This window comes from Canis lupus, chromosome X (genome assembly GCF_048164855.1).
Source record: "Canis lupus baileyi chromosome X, mCanLup2.hap1, whole genome shotgun sequence".
Classification (NCBI taxonomy): domain Eukaryota; kingdom Metazoa; phylum Chordata; class Mammalia; order Carnivora; family Canidae; genus Canis; species Canis lupus.
Window position 1 is genome coordinate 41356145 of NC_132876.1, and position 15686 is coordinate 41371830.

Below are 15686 nucleotides of genomic sequence, written 5' to 3' on the forward strand. Positions count from 1 at the left end.
AGAAGCAGGTTCCATGCAGGGAGTCTGATGAGGGACTCTATCCCCGATTCCAGGATCGTGCCTGAGCCAAATGCAGATGCTTAACCACTGAGCCACCCAGGCGTCCCTTAGCTGAAGATTCTGACTCAGTGGTTCTAAAAAGTCTGTAGGCATGATCCCTGATTATACTCATGGATATGGAGTTTTTGAGTATTTTTTTTACTCACAAGGAATCCAAATAGTTCTAAAATGATCATTAATTATATTGTCACAGAAGTCTGGAGATCTAATGGGCATTTTTAAATCTATGGATAAATTCAATGGGTCCACACTGTAATTTTGTTTAAGAGGCAGTGGTGAAGAACTTTGACTCTAAATCTCAACCACTGGGATTCCTGGGTGGCTCAGTGGCTTAGTGCCTGCCCTTGGCCCACGGTGTGATCCTGGGGTCTCAGGATCAAGTCCCTCATCGGGCTCCCCGCTTGGGTCCTGCTTGTCTCTCTGCCTATGTCTCTGCCTCTCTCTCACTCTCTGTGTCTCTCATGAAAAAATAAATAAAATCTCTTTAAAAAAATAAATCTCAACCACTTATTTTCTTCACAATCTGGTTCTACCACCTACTAGCTGTTTGTCCTTGGGTAAGTTACTTGAACTCTGTGCTTCAGTTTCCTCATCTATAAAATATGGATGATAATAATATCAACCCTATAGGACTGTTGTAATGGTTCAGTTATTTAGTATATGTAAAGACCATAGAGCATTGTCTAGCACATAGTGAACCCTCAATAACTGTTAGCTATTAATATCTACCGAGAGGGGCACCTGGGTAACTGACTGAGGGGCTCAGTCAATTAGATGTCCTACTCTTGGTTTCGGCTCAGGTCATGATCTCAGGGTCAGGGATCAAGCCCCATGTGGAGCTCCATGCTCAGCAGGGAATCTGCCTGAGCATCCTCTCCCTCTTCCTCTGCCTCTCCTCCTTCTCTAAAATAAATAAACAAAACTTTAAAAATATTTACAGAGGGACTCAAGGGCTTATGGAACTCTTAATTTTAAAAAAAATCACTTTAGGGGACACCTGGGTGGCTCAGTGGTTGAGTGTCTGCCTTCTACTCAGGTTGTGATCCCGGGGTCCTGGGATCGAGTTCCACATCAGCTTCACCACAGGGAGCCTGCTTATCCCTCTGCCTATGTCTCTGCCTCTCTCTGTGTCTCTCATGAATAAATAAATAAAATCTATTTAAAAATTTTAAAAAATCATTTTAGAAATTTTATTTATGTGCTAATTCCCAGCTACTTCTACTTATAATTTTGGAATTTTATGTCTATTCAGGATTTGGGAGCATTCCTTGGATGATGGTTTCTTGAGCATCTGGGATGCCATCAGAACTCTGTGAAGTATCTTCTGGGGGTTGTTCATGACACCATGGCACCAGTAGAGAAGCCTAGAAGGCCCTCACCTGTGTAAACATTTTGATCAGGTCACCCCAAAATTCTGTAATTAGGGATTGTTTACTCTGTCACCTTGTTTGTCTGGAGCCCTTACCAAAGCGGGAGCAGTCTTGGAGAGTGAGCACAAGAGATGTATCTGCACATCTGGAATTCAAATAGCATCTACCTCATGGATCATTGTGCAGATTAAAGGAGACAGAGCTTCTAAGAATGATTGTCACATCATCAGCACTCAGTAAATAACATTGCCTTATATATCTAAGTCTTGGTAACCTCATTTACAAAATGGGGAGAACAGTATCTATCTTCATGGTTGTTGTGAATATAAAATGAGATGATGTATATGTGAAACTGCCTACCATACTAAAAAAAGACAGATAATGATGAGTGTTGACAGGGACATGGAGAAACAAAACCCCTCATAAATTATTGCTAGTGGGAGTGTAAAATGGTACAGCCTCTGTGGAAAACAGTTTAGTAGTTCCTCAAAAAGTTCAACATAGAGTTATCCCATAATCCAACAACTCCAATTTTAGGCATATACCTAAGAGAAATAAAAACATATGTCCACACAAAAATGCATACATAATGTCCATGGAAGCATTATTCATAATAGCCAAAAAGTGGAAACCACTCAAATGTTCGTCCATGGATAAACAGATGAGCAGAAGTGGTATAGCCAATACAATGGAACATTATTCAGCCATAAAGAAGGAACGAGGTACTGACACATGCTACAACGCACATAACCCTTGAAACCATTATGCTAAATGAAAGAAGCCAGTAACAAATTGCCACATGCCATGTTTACATTTATGGAAAATGCCCACGATGGGTACAGGATTTCTTTGCAGGGGCATAACGAAAATGTTCTGGATTTGGACAGAGGTGATGGGTGTACAACCTTGTGACTGTATTTAAAAACACTGAATGGTATCCTTTAGATGAATGAATTTTGTGGTATGTGAATTATGTCTCAATAAAGCTGTTATTTTTTTTAAATGTCTGCCACATAGTAGCCCTAATGTAAAACGAATAATTTTCAGCCACCAACACCTCAGCGCTAAATTCTTAGGAATCTAGAACAGGGCCGTGAATGAATGGTATCCATTACAGAAGCCACTCAGGGAAAAAGGATAGATCTGGAGTATGGGAGTTTTGCTGAGGTCTGGGGTAAGTTGGAAGGAAACACAGTGAAGGCATTTAAGGGGTCTAGAAGGAGAGACAACCTATACCTACTTTGAATTCTTGCAGGGAGCCAGCCTGGATCATCTTTCATACCCTGGACCAAAGTCACAGCTGATGAATGTCCTGGCATTTATTTATTTTTTTTTAAATTACAGGTTTTTGATCATCATTATTCTTTTTATTTTTTAAAGATTTTATTTATTTATTCATGGGAGACAGAGAGAGAGAGAGGCAGAGACACAGGCAGAGGGAGAAGCAGGCTCCATGCAGGGAGCCCAATGTGGGACTCGATCCTGGGTCTCCAGGATCATGCCCTGGACCGAAGGCAGGCACCAAACCACTGAGCCACCCAGGGATCCCCTGTCCTGGCATTTAAAGCTGTCCCAGAGAAGGAGCTATGTGTGGCTATTCAACAGAAAGATAAAAGGAATAAAACAGAGGCAAATCCGAGGGTATGTCAGTCTGATTTTGAAAGGCAGAAGGCAGTAGTTGGCAGAGGATGCGTTTATCCAGAGGACTCTAGTTGTTTGTTAATCTCTGGGTCAATGCATTTAGGTCAGCACTAACTATGCTACAGGTAGGATCAATATAAAGGATTAGAAGTGTCTGTCTAAATCCTAATCCTGGTCTTGGTCTGGGGATGCCAAAGAGTGATTTACAAAAAGGTTTACTATCCCTCTCAATTATTTACCCCATTAATGGAATTTATCAGCAGACTGGAGTCCTTGGCAGGATTATGAACGTACAGAGGATGCACTGAGATGAACACACTGGGTAGCCGTGCCAGAGATTTGCATGTGCAGAAGGCAAATTGAAGACATTTGAGCAGTGAATTACATGGTGAGTAGTTGACAGCTCTTGTTTATTAGAAAGATTGTAATGGGGAAGAGACACAGCCCACATGGGAGCTGAGACTTTTGACTGAGATCTATCAGTTTTACTGCAGTATGTAGTAAAAATAGGAAAGAAAGAAAAAGAAGGAAAGAAGGCAGGGGGCGGGGGATGCCTGGGTGGCTCAGCAGTTGAGCGTTTGCCTTTGGCTCAGGGATTTGGGATCCAGTCCCACATCGGACTCCCTGCATGGAGCCTGCTTTTCCCTCTGCCTATGTCTCTGCCTCTCTCTGTGTGTCTCTCATGAATAAATAAATAAATCTTTTAAAAAAAGAAAGGGAGGGGGGAAGAACTTTCAACACTTTAAATCAAGATTGGGCTCAAAGGTTCTCACCCCAGCTTTCATTCAGATTCACTCATGATTCTTTTTTATTTCTTCCTGATGTTGTCTTACACAAACTGTTAACTTGATTCAGGCTGCAACAGCAAAGATCAATCATCCATAGAAGTCCTCGGCTTGACAAGCTAGGATAAGGAACCATTTCCCTCAGAGCTATTTGTCATAGTCTTTCTTTGTACATATTTAAAGAATAGTCCCTTTCCTTGTGAAATCAGCCTTCCCAACAGATTGTGAAAGCCACCTGAAATGAAATAATGCATCCCTATGCTCTAGCTACTTTCTACGAAAGCCTGATTCCATGCAAGTGTTTGAATCTGAGTTACCTAGGCAACGGCCCCAGAAGAGCTGTGGGTCAGTAGTATCCTATTTCCAAAATTTCGTACCTTCGAGCTTTTACTTATGTCCACATTTCCCATTAACCCGAGGAGGCTTCAGCCAGCTTGTTTTAAGACAGTGTCTTTTACACAGGGCTTTATAATTTTGTCTTTAAGTCCAAATCAGCAGGTGAAGGCATAGAGCATTTCCCTCCCTCCCTTCCTTCTCTGTTTCCTACTTTTTAAAAAAAGATTTTATTTATTTACTCATGACAGACACACACACACACAGAGGAGAGAGAGAGAGAGAGAGAGAGAGAGAGAGAGAGAGAGAGACAGGCAGAGGGAGAAGCAGGCTCCATGCAGGTAGCCTGATGCGGGACCCGATCCTGGGACTCCAGGATCACGCCCTGGGTCGAAGGCAGGCACCAAACCGCTGAGCCACCCAGGGATCCCTTTCCTACTTTTTTTTTGAAGAAAGAGTTTCCTTCTGCAAAATCTTGGGATCAGGAACAAGACTAAATCTTTGAGTAATATAGAGCTTTCTGGTTCTACAGGGAGTACTAGCAGAGTTAGAAATACTACCCAATGCATGAAATAGAACCCAGAAAAAAATGAAGGGACAAACTGTCAGCATGGGGGTTGTTTAATGAAGAGAAAAAGCAATCAAGAAAAAATAGCAAGAGCTACTTTCTAACATGAGGTTTGAAGAAAAACCGATGTTATAAATGTGTAAATTTGGAAAATGCTATTTTTAAAAAGCTAAAATTTTATGTAATTTTTTGTTTTGTTAAAAACACTCAACATGACACTGTCAACAAATTTTTAAGCGCACAAGACAGTGTTGTTAACTATATAAACTATACTGTACTGCAGATCTCTAGAATCTATTCATCCTGCTTGACTGAAACTCCATGCCCATTGAACAGCTCCCCTTTCCTTCTCTTCATAGCCCTCAGCAGCCATTATTCTCCTCTCTGCTTCTATGAGTTTGGCTATTTTAGTTATCTCACTTAAGTGGAATGCTGTAGTATTGTCCTTCTGTGACTGGCTTAGCATAATGTCTTAGCATAATGTCTTCCAAGTTCATGCATGTTGTTGCATATGGCAGGATTTACTTCTTTTTAAGGCTTAATAATATTCTGTTTATTTATTTAAGAGAGAGAGAGAGAGTGGAGGGGAGGGGCAGAGGGAAAGAGAGGGAGAGAATCTTTAGCAGGCTGCACATCCAATGCAGAGTCCGATGCAGGGCTTGATCTCATGATCCTGAGATCACAACTTGAGCTGAAATCAAGAGTCAGATGCTTAACCAACTGAGCCACCCAAGTGCTTATTTTTAATTAATTAATTAATTATTGATAAGAGAGAGAGAAGGCTTAATATTCTATTTGACATATGTACTGAATTTTCTTTATCCATTCATCCATCAATGAACATTTAGTTGGTTCCCCATCTTGGCTCTTGTGAATAGTGCTTCAATAAACACAAACGTGCACACAAACAAGCAGAGGGGAAAAAATGAGAGCGAGATGGAGAGAGAGAGAGAAAGAGAGAGAGAGAGAAATCAAGAAACAGACTCTTTTTTTTTTTTTTTTTTTTAAGAAACAGACTCTTAATTATAGAGAACAGACTGATGGTTACCAGAGTGGAGGGGGATGAATAGGTGATGGGGATCAAAGAGTGCACCTGTAGTGATGAGAACAGGATGTTGTACAGAAGTGTTGAATCACTATACTGTTCACTTGAAACTAATATTACACTGTATGTTAACTAACTGGAATTAAAAACTTAAAAAACATAAACATGCACATATCTCTTTGAGATCCTGATTTCAATTCTTTTGGATATATACCCAGAAGTTGAATGACTAGATAAGATGATAATTCTACTTTTAATACTTTGAGAGATGTCCAAACTATTTTTCAGTCACTGTACCATTTCATATACCCATCAGCAACAGCGTGCAAAAATTTCTCATTTTTCCACATCCCTGCCAACACCTGATTTCTTTTTGTTTTTTTATAATAGCCATCCTGACAGGTGTGAGGTGGTATCTCATTGTGGTTTTGAGTTACATTTCTCTGATGATGAGTGATGTTGAGTACCTTTTCTTGTACCTACTGGCCAACTTTTTTAAAAGATTCATTTTAGGGGATCCCTGGGTGGCTCAGCGGTTTAGTGCCTGCCTTCCAGCCCAGGGCGTGATCCTGAGGTCCTGGGATTGGGTCCCGCATCAGGCTCCCTGCATGGAGCCTGCCTCTCCCTCTGCCTGTGTTTCTGCCTCTCTTCTCTGTGTGTGTCTCTTATGAATAAGTAAATAAAATCTTTTTTAAAAATATTTATTTTTTAAAGATTTTTCATTTATTCGTTTGAGAGACAGCAAGCACGCATACACAAAAGCATGAACAGGGAAAGAGAACCAGGCTCCCCGCTGAGCAGGGAAGCCCTACACCGGGCTCAATCCCAGGGTCCTGAGCCGAAGGCAGCCGCTTCACCGACGGAGCCACCCAGGCACCTGGGTTTATTTATTTGAGAGAGAGAGAGAGAGCGAGCACATGAGTAGGCTGAGGGGCAGAGGGAGAGGGAGACAGAGAATCCTCAAGCAGACTCTCGCTGAGCACAGAGCCCAATTCAGGGCTTGATCCCTGGACCCTGAGATCATGACCTAGCCAAAAAGTTAGATGCTTGACCGACTGAGCCACCCAGGCGCCCCTTCCTACTGGTCATTTGTATGTCTTCTTCAGAGAAACATCGATTCAAGTCCTTTGCCCATCTTTTAATTGGGTTGTCTTATTGCTATTGAGTTGTGGAAGTTCTATATATATTTTAAATATTAACCCCTTATCTCATATAGGGTTTGCAAATACTTTCTCCCATTCTATAGGTTGCCTTTTCACTCTGTTGATTGTTTCCTTTGCCTCACAGAGCTTTTTAGTTTGATGTGGTCCCATTTGTCTATTTTGCCTTGTGCATTGCATTTTTGGTGTCATATTCAGGAAATTATTGCCAAGACTAACGCCAAGAAGATTTTCCCTTTCTGCCTTCTAGGAGTTTTTTTTTTTTTTTTTTTTTTTTTTTTTTTTTTTTTTTTTTTTTTTTTTTCTTCTAGGAGTTTTTAATCATAGCTCTTACACATTTAGATTTTTGATCCATTTTGAGTTAATTTTTGCATATAGTGTAAGATAAAGATCAGTTGACTATAGGCGTGTATGTTTACTTCTATGTTCTTTATTCTGTTCCATTGGTCTATATGTCTGTTCTTTTTTTTAATAAATTTATTTTTTATTGGTGTTCAATTTGCCAACATACAGAATAACACCCAGTGCTCATCCCGTCAAGTGCCCCCCTCAGTGCCTGTCACCCAGTCACCCCCACCCCTCACTCTCCTCCCCTTCCACCACCTCTAGGTCGTTTCCCAGAGTTAGGAGTCTTCCATGTTCTGTCTCCCTTTCTGATATTATTATATGTCTGTTCTAATGCCAGTACCATAGTGCTTTTGATTACCATAGCTTTGTAATACATTTTGGTACCAGGAAGTATGATACCTCCAGCTTATGCTTCTTTGTCAGGACTGCTTTGTCTGTTCGGGATACTCTGTGGTTCCATATGAATTTTAGGAATTTTTTCCTATTTCAGTAAAAAAAATACCATTGGGATTTTGATGGAGATAATATCAAATCTATAGAATGCTTTGGACAGTGTAGACATTTTGATAATATTAAGTCTTCAAATCCATGAGCTGAAATGTCTTTCCATTTATTTATGTCTTCTTATTTTCTTTCATTGACATTTTGTGACTTTCAGTGTACAAGTCTTTCACCTCCTTGGTTAAATTTGTTCCTAGGTATTTTATTTTTGATGCTGTTGTAAATGGGATTTTCTTAATTTCATTTTGGATATTCATTGTTAGTGTATAAAAATGAGACTGATTTTTGTATGCTGATTTTTCCCCTGCAACTTTATAAGGTTCACCAATCAGTTATTGTGTGTGTGTGTGTGTGTGTGTGTGTGTGTAGTCTTTAGGATTTTCCATATATGGTCATGCAATCTAGGAACCCACATAATTTACTTCTGTTTTTCCAATTCAGATGTGTTTTCCTTCTTTTTCTTGCCTATCACTCTGGCTAGGAGTTCCAGTACTATATTGGATAGGAGTGGTAAGAGTGGGTGTCACTGTCTTCTTCCTGATCTTGAGGAAAAGCTTTCAGTTTTTCACCATTGAGTCTGCTAGCTGTGGGCTTGTCATATATGGCCTTTCTTATATTGAGGTACATTCCTTCTATACCTAGTTTAGTTGGGAGTTTTTATTCATGAAAGGGTGTTGAATTTTGTCAAATGCTTTTTCTGTGTTTATTGAGATGATCATGTGATTTTTAGCCTTCATTCTGTTAATATTGTGTGTTACATTTATTGATTTATATATTTTGAACCATTCTTGCATCCTAGGGACAAATCTCCCTTGATCATGTGTATGATCCTTTTAATGTGGTGTTGAATAGCAAAGTTTTTAGAACTTGAGATGTGGGGCAGCTCCGGTGGCTCAGCGGTTTAGTGCCGCCTTCAGCCCAGGGTGTGATCCTGGAGTCAAGTCCCAGGATCAAGTCCCGCATCAGGCTCCCTGCATGGAGCCTGCTTCTCTCTCTGCCTCTCTCTCTCTCTGTGTCTCTCATGAATAAACAAGTAAAATAAAATCTTAAAAAAATAGATTGCTAGAACTTGAGATGTGTAGGCATTGTGGTTAGGAGGAATGACCTGGATTATAACATAAAAATGCTAGCCTTACATCTAGAATAGACTTTGATCTGAGGAACACCAAAAGTCCCTTCATTTTTCTGCTCAAAAAATGGTCTCTTCCCTTTGCCTACCTGCAACTGATGCTTCAAGTTGAAATTATAATATTAGAGTTTAATTCCTTTGGGTAAATTTTTCTTGACTCCTTTTTTTTTCTTGACTCCTTTTAAAAAAAGAAACACCATTTGTTGGGGAGGAATATGAAAAGTTTTCAAATATTATTATTATTTTACATATCAGTGGAATTATGTAAATAAATTATTTTTCTAGAGTTGTTTTTTTTCCATTAAATAGAGATGGTGGAGAGAACGAGACTAGAAGTTTGAAGACAAATTTTACCTACTAGATGATTTTGCCAAAGGTGGTTCCTGACCAAGGCCTAATATAGAGCCTATTCAAGAACATAATAATATAAAACATTTCATTTGTGCTCCATTTCTCTTCTTCAGTATTTATTTGGCAAGAATTTGTTCAGTACCTATTATGTGTCAGGTGCTGTGTGGGCACTGGACGTAAAATGACAAGAAAAGGAAGCAAGGAACTTACAAATTTTACCCTCCATGTGAGCCATGTTGGTGGATATTATTGCCCTCTTACTTCTGATGTACCTAATTGCATTTCTTGATGAATTTCAGGCCATGTATTTCCCCACTTTTGTGGTTTCGGGCCTAGCACAAACTAGGATCTTAATGTATACGTGTTAACAATGAAGATAAGATAATGGTTTTAGGGGATCCCTGGGTGGCTCAGCAGTTTAGCACCTGCCTTCGGCTCAAGGTGTGATCCTGGAGTCCCGGGATGGAGTCCAACATCAAGCTCCCTGCATGGAGCCTGTTTCTCCCTCTGCCTATGTCTCCAACTCTCTCTCTCTCTCTCATGAATAAATAAATAAAAATCTTTTTTTAAAAAATATAATGGTTTTAGAAACCCAGAATTTTCCATGTAGCATAACTCCAATATTTGGTCTGTGTGGTGGGGGGGGGGGAGGAGAACGCGGGGTCATACTTCACATTGTAGGTATTTGATAGAGGATTCTAGACCAAAATTATAAAATAATCAGAAACTGGATCTGCCAGATAAGAGTAAGTACAAGCCACTTGTGGGAACACTAGTAAAAAACTAATTAAAACAGCAAAGGTAGAGAATATTGAATGAATTCAGAAAGTAGTTTAACAAGTGCAGAGGATTAATAGTTATTAATAAAGAATCCCAGGATCCATGTATATCAGAGAACAAAGGGACTTGCAGGTTCTCTAGTCTAGCTGAGGAAAAAAAAAAAAGAAAGAGATTTAGAGAGGAGGAATAGTAATTTAATGTCACATGGCAAGTCAGTGTCAGAACTGGGTTCAGGACTCAGGCCTTCTGATTCCCAACACAGTCCTTTTTGTTGTTGTTGTTGTTTTAGATTTATTTATTTATTTATTTATTTGAGCTCGAGAGAAATTCATGAATGGGGGAGGGGCAGAGGGAAAGGCAGAAGAAGACTCCCCACTGAGCAGGGAGCCTAACGTGGGGCTTGATCCCATGACCCTAAGATCATGAACTGGGTCAAAGGCAGACCCTTAACTGACTGAGGCACTCAGGCTTCCTTGCAGTCCTTTTTTTAAACAGCAAAGAACTACTATTTATTGAAAGAAAATTGTGTGTTCAGCATTCTATCTTATTTAATCCTTTACATTAAATTAAAGTTGCCTTCAGTTTTCTGGTGAGGAAATTGAGAATCAGAACGAACATTCCAAAGCTGTAATTCCAAAACTTCCATTTTAGAGAACTAGGATTAAGCTTTCTATAGAATCCATTGTGACTGGTGCCCCTAACCCCTGGTTGTGCAACACTGAACCCTGATTCAGAGAGCTGTCCCAAGACTGGCCTTGAATAGTAGAGGCAAATTCCTTCCGGTTGGATTATGAATGTGTTTGCTCCTCCCATTTTACTCTGCTCCTCCCCCTCATTATATAATTTATTCTTTCATGGGGGACTAAGGGAATTTTTTAAAAGATTTTGTTTATTTATTTGTCAGAGCACAAGCAGAGGGAATGGCAGACAGAGGGAGAAGCAGGCTCTCTGCCAAGCAGGGAGTCTGACATGGGACCCTGGGATCATGACCTGAGCCAAAGGCAGATGCTTAACTGACTAGGTCACCCAGGTACCACACTAAGGGAATTTTTAAAGCCACAAATGAATTATTCAAAAGTGACATGGGTAGCAAAGAAGGTATAATAATGGTGATCTCTGGGCAGCCCTGGTGGCTCAGCGGTTTAGCGCCGACTTCAGCCCAGGGTAGGATACTGGAGGCCCAGGATCGAGTCCCATGTCGGGCTCCCTGCATGGAGTGGAGCCTGCTTCTCCCTCTGCCTGTGTCTCTGCCTCTCTCTCTCTATGTCTCTCATGCGTAAATAAATAAAATCCTAAAAAAAATAATGGTGATCTCAGTGACTTCATAGATTAGGGGATGGCAACAGTCTGTCTATTTTAGTACTTAATCAACTGGGGTGCAAATCCCCATTCTATCACAGTGGGCCCTCAGGCAAGTTATTTACCCTTTCTGAGCCTATTTCATCATCTGTAAATGTAGGTGATAATAGTCCCTGCTTCAAAGGACATGGTGAATTTTTTTTAATTGAGTTTTCACAATAAGATAATAAATGAGTTTAGCCCAGTATTTGATACATAGCAAGAGCTCACTATCTTAGCCCTTGTTACCCAAATGCTAATTTCTGGCTTAAATGTACTACTTCTGGGAGGGAACTCACAAAACTGGGTGTGTTTGGGGGGAGAAGAGGCAGTCGGTTGGCTTCTTCACTCTGTCATACATAAAGAGGACTTTTTTCCCCATTTAGAGTTACCCTCTCTGCTGTCCATTCCTGGTGGTTGAAAGAGCGAGGCTCTCTAAGGACAGATATCATCTAGTCCAATAACCTTGTCACAATACAGACCAGAAATAGGAACCTCTCCCATGCCACCCAGAAAATGCCCTGGCTTCCAAGTTTTGCTGTGGCAGATAAAAGACTGGCTGAGGGAGAGTGGGAAGAGAAGCATGTTAGCTCTTGAATAGAGCTCAGGTTGTAGTGCTGGGCTGGGAGCTCTTTGAAGGCTAAGTCTACATCTCATACCTCATCCACTGTGAAGCTCACCCTCATGCCTTCAACATAGCACACAGAATAAACTTATTTGGGCGAATGAAAATTGGGCTAGATTATTTTGCAGGTCTAGGAATAGATTTGATGCCCTTATGGATATAATCAGCCCAGAACCACCTTTCCACTACCCGCGGAAGCAAAGTTGAGAATTTCCCCTTCTTTATCAGATACACCCTTCAGCCTCTGGCTCATGCTGTTTTGTGAGACATTTCCTTCCTAAGTCTTTCTTGACCCTCATTTTAACCCACTTTCACTTGTTTACAAATGTTGGGGTATACTATTGTGGTAGGTCTTTAGGATCCTGCAGGTGTGCCCCCAGCTGGTCTCTTGAGGAGTCCCTTTCTCATGATATTAGGAATGGGACTCAAGATAACAACCAACAGGCCTGGCAGAGGCAGGTTTGTTGCCAGTAATAAACAACCAGTTGAGTTTGACTGGTACCCACCTGCACTGATTATCAGCCCTGAAGAGAGACATCCATTATTTTGATCTTTGATTAGAAATTGAAAATTCACTAAGGATTTTCTTTATTAACATCTCCCTCAAGCTATTAATTCTTCTTCTTAGGTCTGGAGAGATTATTTCTGACTTTGGATCAACCTTACTCTGTTATTCATTCATTTCACCATTTATCTGATAGCTACTATCTTGATAACTTGGCTAGGCATTGGGACTATGAAGAAGACCTCTAGGAGCTCCCAATCCAGTGGGCTCTGTTCCCCATAGGGAGTTGCCCTCATTATTGCTCATCCTTTGTGGTTGAAAGTATGAGGTCCTGTACATATAGAGATATCGAACAGTATCCATGTCATAATATACACCAGAAATAGGGGCAGTTTATAAATCATATTGACACCTTCCCTAATGGGTATAAGTATGAGGCAAAGATGGAAAAAACAATGAACTCAATCTGAGGGTGTTAACTCAGGCTGCATAGAGGAGGGAACACTTCAGTTGGGTTTTGTTTTGTTTTGTTTTTTGACATTTTCTTTTTTTTTTAAGATTTTATTTATTTATTCATGATAGTCACAGAGAGAGAGAGAGAGAGAGAGAGGCAGAGACACAGGCAGAGGGAGAAGCAGGCTCCATGCAGGAAGCCCGACGTGGGATTCGATCCCAGGTCTCCAGGATCGCGCCCTGGGCCAAAGGCAGGCGCTAAACCGCTGTGCCACCCAGGGATCCCTTCAGTTGGGTTTTGAAGGTAAAGTTCATAAGAACCCAGAAGTAGAGTGTGAGAGGAGGGAGGAGGGAATTCCAGGCAGAAGGAATGGCATTTTCCAAATCCTATGCTTCACAGGCTATGTGATATATGTCTATAGAACTCCAAGAAATGTACTGTAGCATCAGGTGAAAACAGTAGGAGATGGGGGTATAAAGGCAAGGGCAAAATAGAGAAAGGCTTATGCATGCATCACCTTGAAAGAGTTCTCTACATTTACTGACTCCACTTCATTAATCCTTGTTTTTGACTCACTGTGGTCCCTTAACTGGCAGCCTTACTCTGAGTCCAAATCCAATGTTTAGTTGACTTCTCAGTAGAGTGGGAGATGTGATAAACACTATTCATCCTCCAAGCTTCATCTTCCTTGGATTGTAAGATGCCACCCCATCTCTTGTATTTTGCTATTTCCCTGGACTTGTCATATAAGTTTTCATTATTACCTCCTTTCTCTCTGCCTGACCTTTAAGTGATGTGGATTCTCAGAATTTTGTCCTCTCTTCTTTCTCTACTTTACAACTCTTTGTCAATCTTCTACATGTCTTCAATTATCCTCTATCAATTGATTATACTCAAATTTTTTTTTATTTTTTTCTTTATTTATTTATGATAGTCACACACACAGAGAGAGAGAGAGAGAGAGAGAGAGAGAGAGAGGCAGAGGGAGAAGCAGGCTCCATGCACCGGGAGCCCGACGTGGGACTCGATCCCGGGTCTCCAGGATCGCGCCCTGGGCCAAAGGCAGGCGCCAAACCGCTGCGCCACCCAGGGATCCCTATACTCAAATTTTTATCTCTAGCTCAGCTTTCTATGATGAGATCCAGTGTGTCAAATTGCTCACTGGACATAGCACTTGAATATTCTACAGGCATGACCAGTTCATCATGTCTAATGGAATGCATTATATCTCCCCACTCCTCCTGCAGTGTTCCCTATCTTGGAGACCTGTATCATTTTCTAACCCAGTTGTCTAGGTCTGAGAAGCTCAAAATCATCCTGGAGTCCTTTTTCTCCTTCCCTTCTCCATCTTGTCAGTTGCCAAGTTGTTGTTGGTTCCACTTTCTTAATCTCATTGATATTTTCTAATCTGGGTGGACTTCATCTCCTTTCTTCATCGTCACAACTGCTCCCTTGTTCAGACATCATTTCTCATATGGAATTACTACAACAGCTTCTTTTTTTTTTTTTTTTTTTACTACAACAGCTTCTAACCTGGTTTCTCTGCATCCAGTCTTACCCCTTCCAATCTGTTGGCCACACTGCTACTTGAGCAATCTTTTAAAAATGGAAATCTGGGCAACCTGGGTGGCTCAGCGGTTTAGCGCTGCCTTCAGCCCGGGGCATGATTCTGGAGACCTGGGATCGAGTCCCATGTCGGGCTCCCTGCATGGAGCCTGCTTCTCCCTCTGCCTGTGTCTCTGCCTCTCTCTGTGGTCTCTCACGAATAAATAAATAAAATCTTAATAAAAAAATAAAAATGGAAATCTGGGGTGCCTGGGTGGCTCAGTCGGTAAAGTATCTGCCTTCAGCTCAGGTCGTAATCTCAGGGTCCTGGGATCGCGTCCCACGTTGGGCTCCCTGCTCTGTGGAGAGCCTGCTTCTCCATCTCATGCAGCTCCCTCTGCTTGTGCTTTCTCACTCTTTCAAATAAATAAGTAAAATATTAAAAATAAATCAAAATAAAGCATTTCTTTAAAAAAATGGAAATCTGATTATGCCATTTCTCTGCTTAAAACTATTTTCTACTGGATTAAACTGAAAAACCTATGAATGGCATATAGGACTCTTGGTGACCTGGCCCTTGCCTTAGCTGACATCATAGATCTGAGCAGAACAAATGCCTTGGAATTCTGAGACTCTAACATATCCTCCTCTTTAATGAAGTTCTTTTTAAAAAGATTTTATTTATTTATTCATCAGAGACAGAGAGAGAGAGACAGAGATACAGGCAGAGGGAGAAACAGGCTCCATGCAGGGAGCCCGACGTGGGACTCGATCCCAGGTCTCCAGGATCACGCCCTGGGCCAAAGGCAGTGCTAAACCGCTCAGCCATCCAGGCTGCCCTATCTTCTTCTTTAAAAACAATTTTCAGGGGTGCCTGGGTGGCTCAGCCAGTTAAGTGTCTGACTTTGGCTCAGGTCATGATCTCAGTGTCCTGGGATCGAGCCCCCAGTCGGGCTCTGCACTCAGTGAGGTGTCTGCTTGTCCCTCTCCCTTTGCCCTTCCCCCTGTTCATGCTCTCTCTATTTCTCTCTCAAATCAATCAATCAATAAATAATTTTTTAAAAAATAAAAACATTTATAAAAAAAAAAACCCTGGGTGTTACTGTACACTGTTCCTTCCGCCTAGAAGGCACTTAGCACCAAGTCCC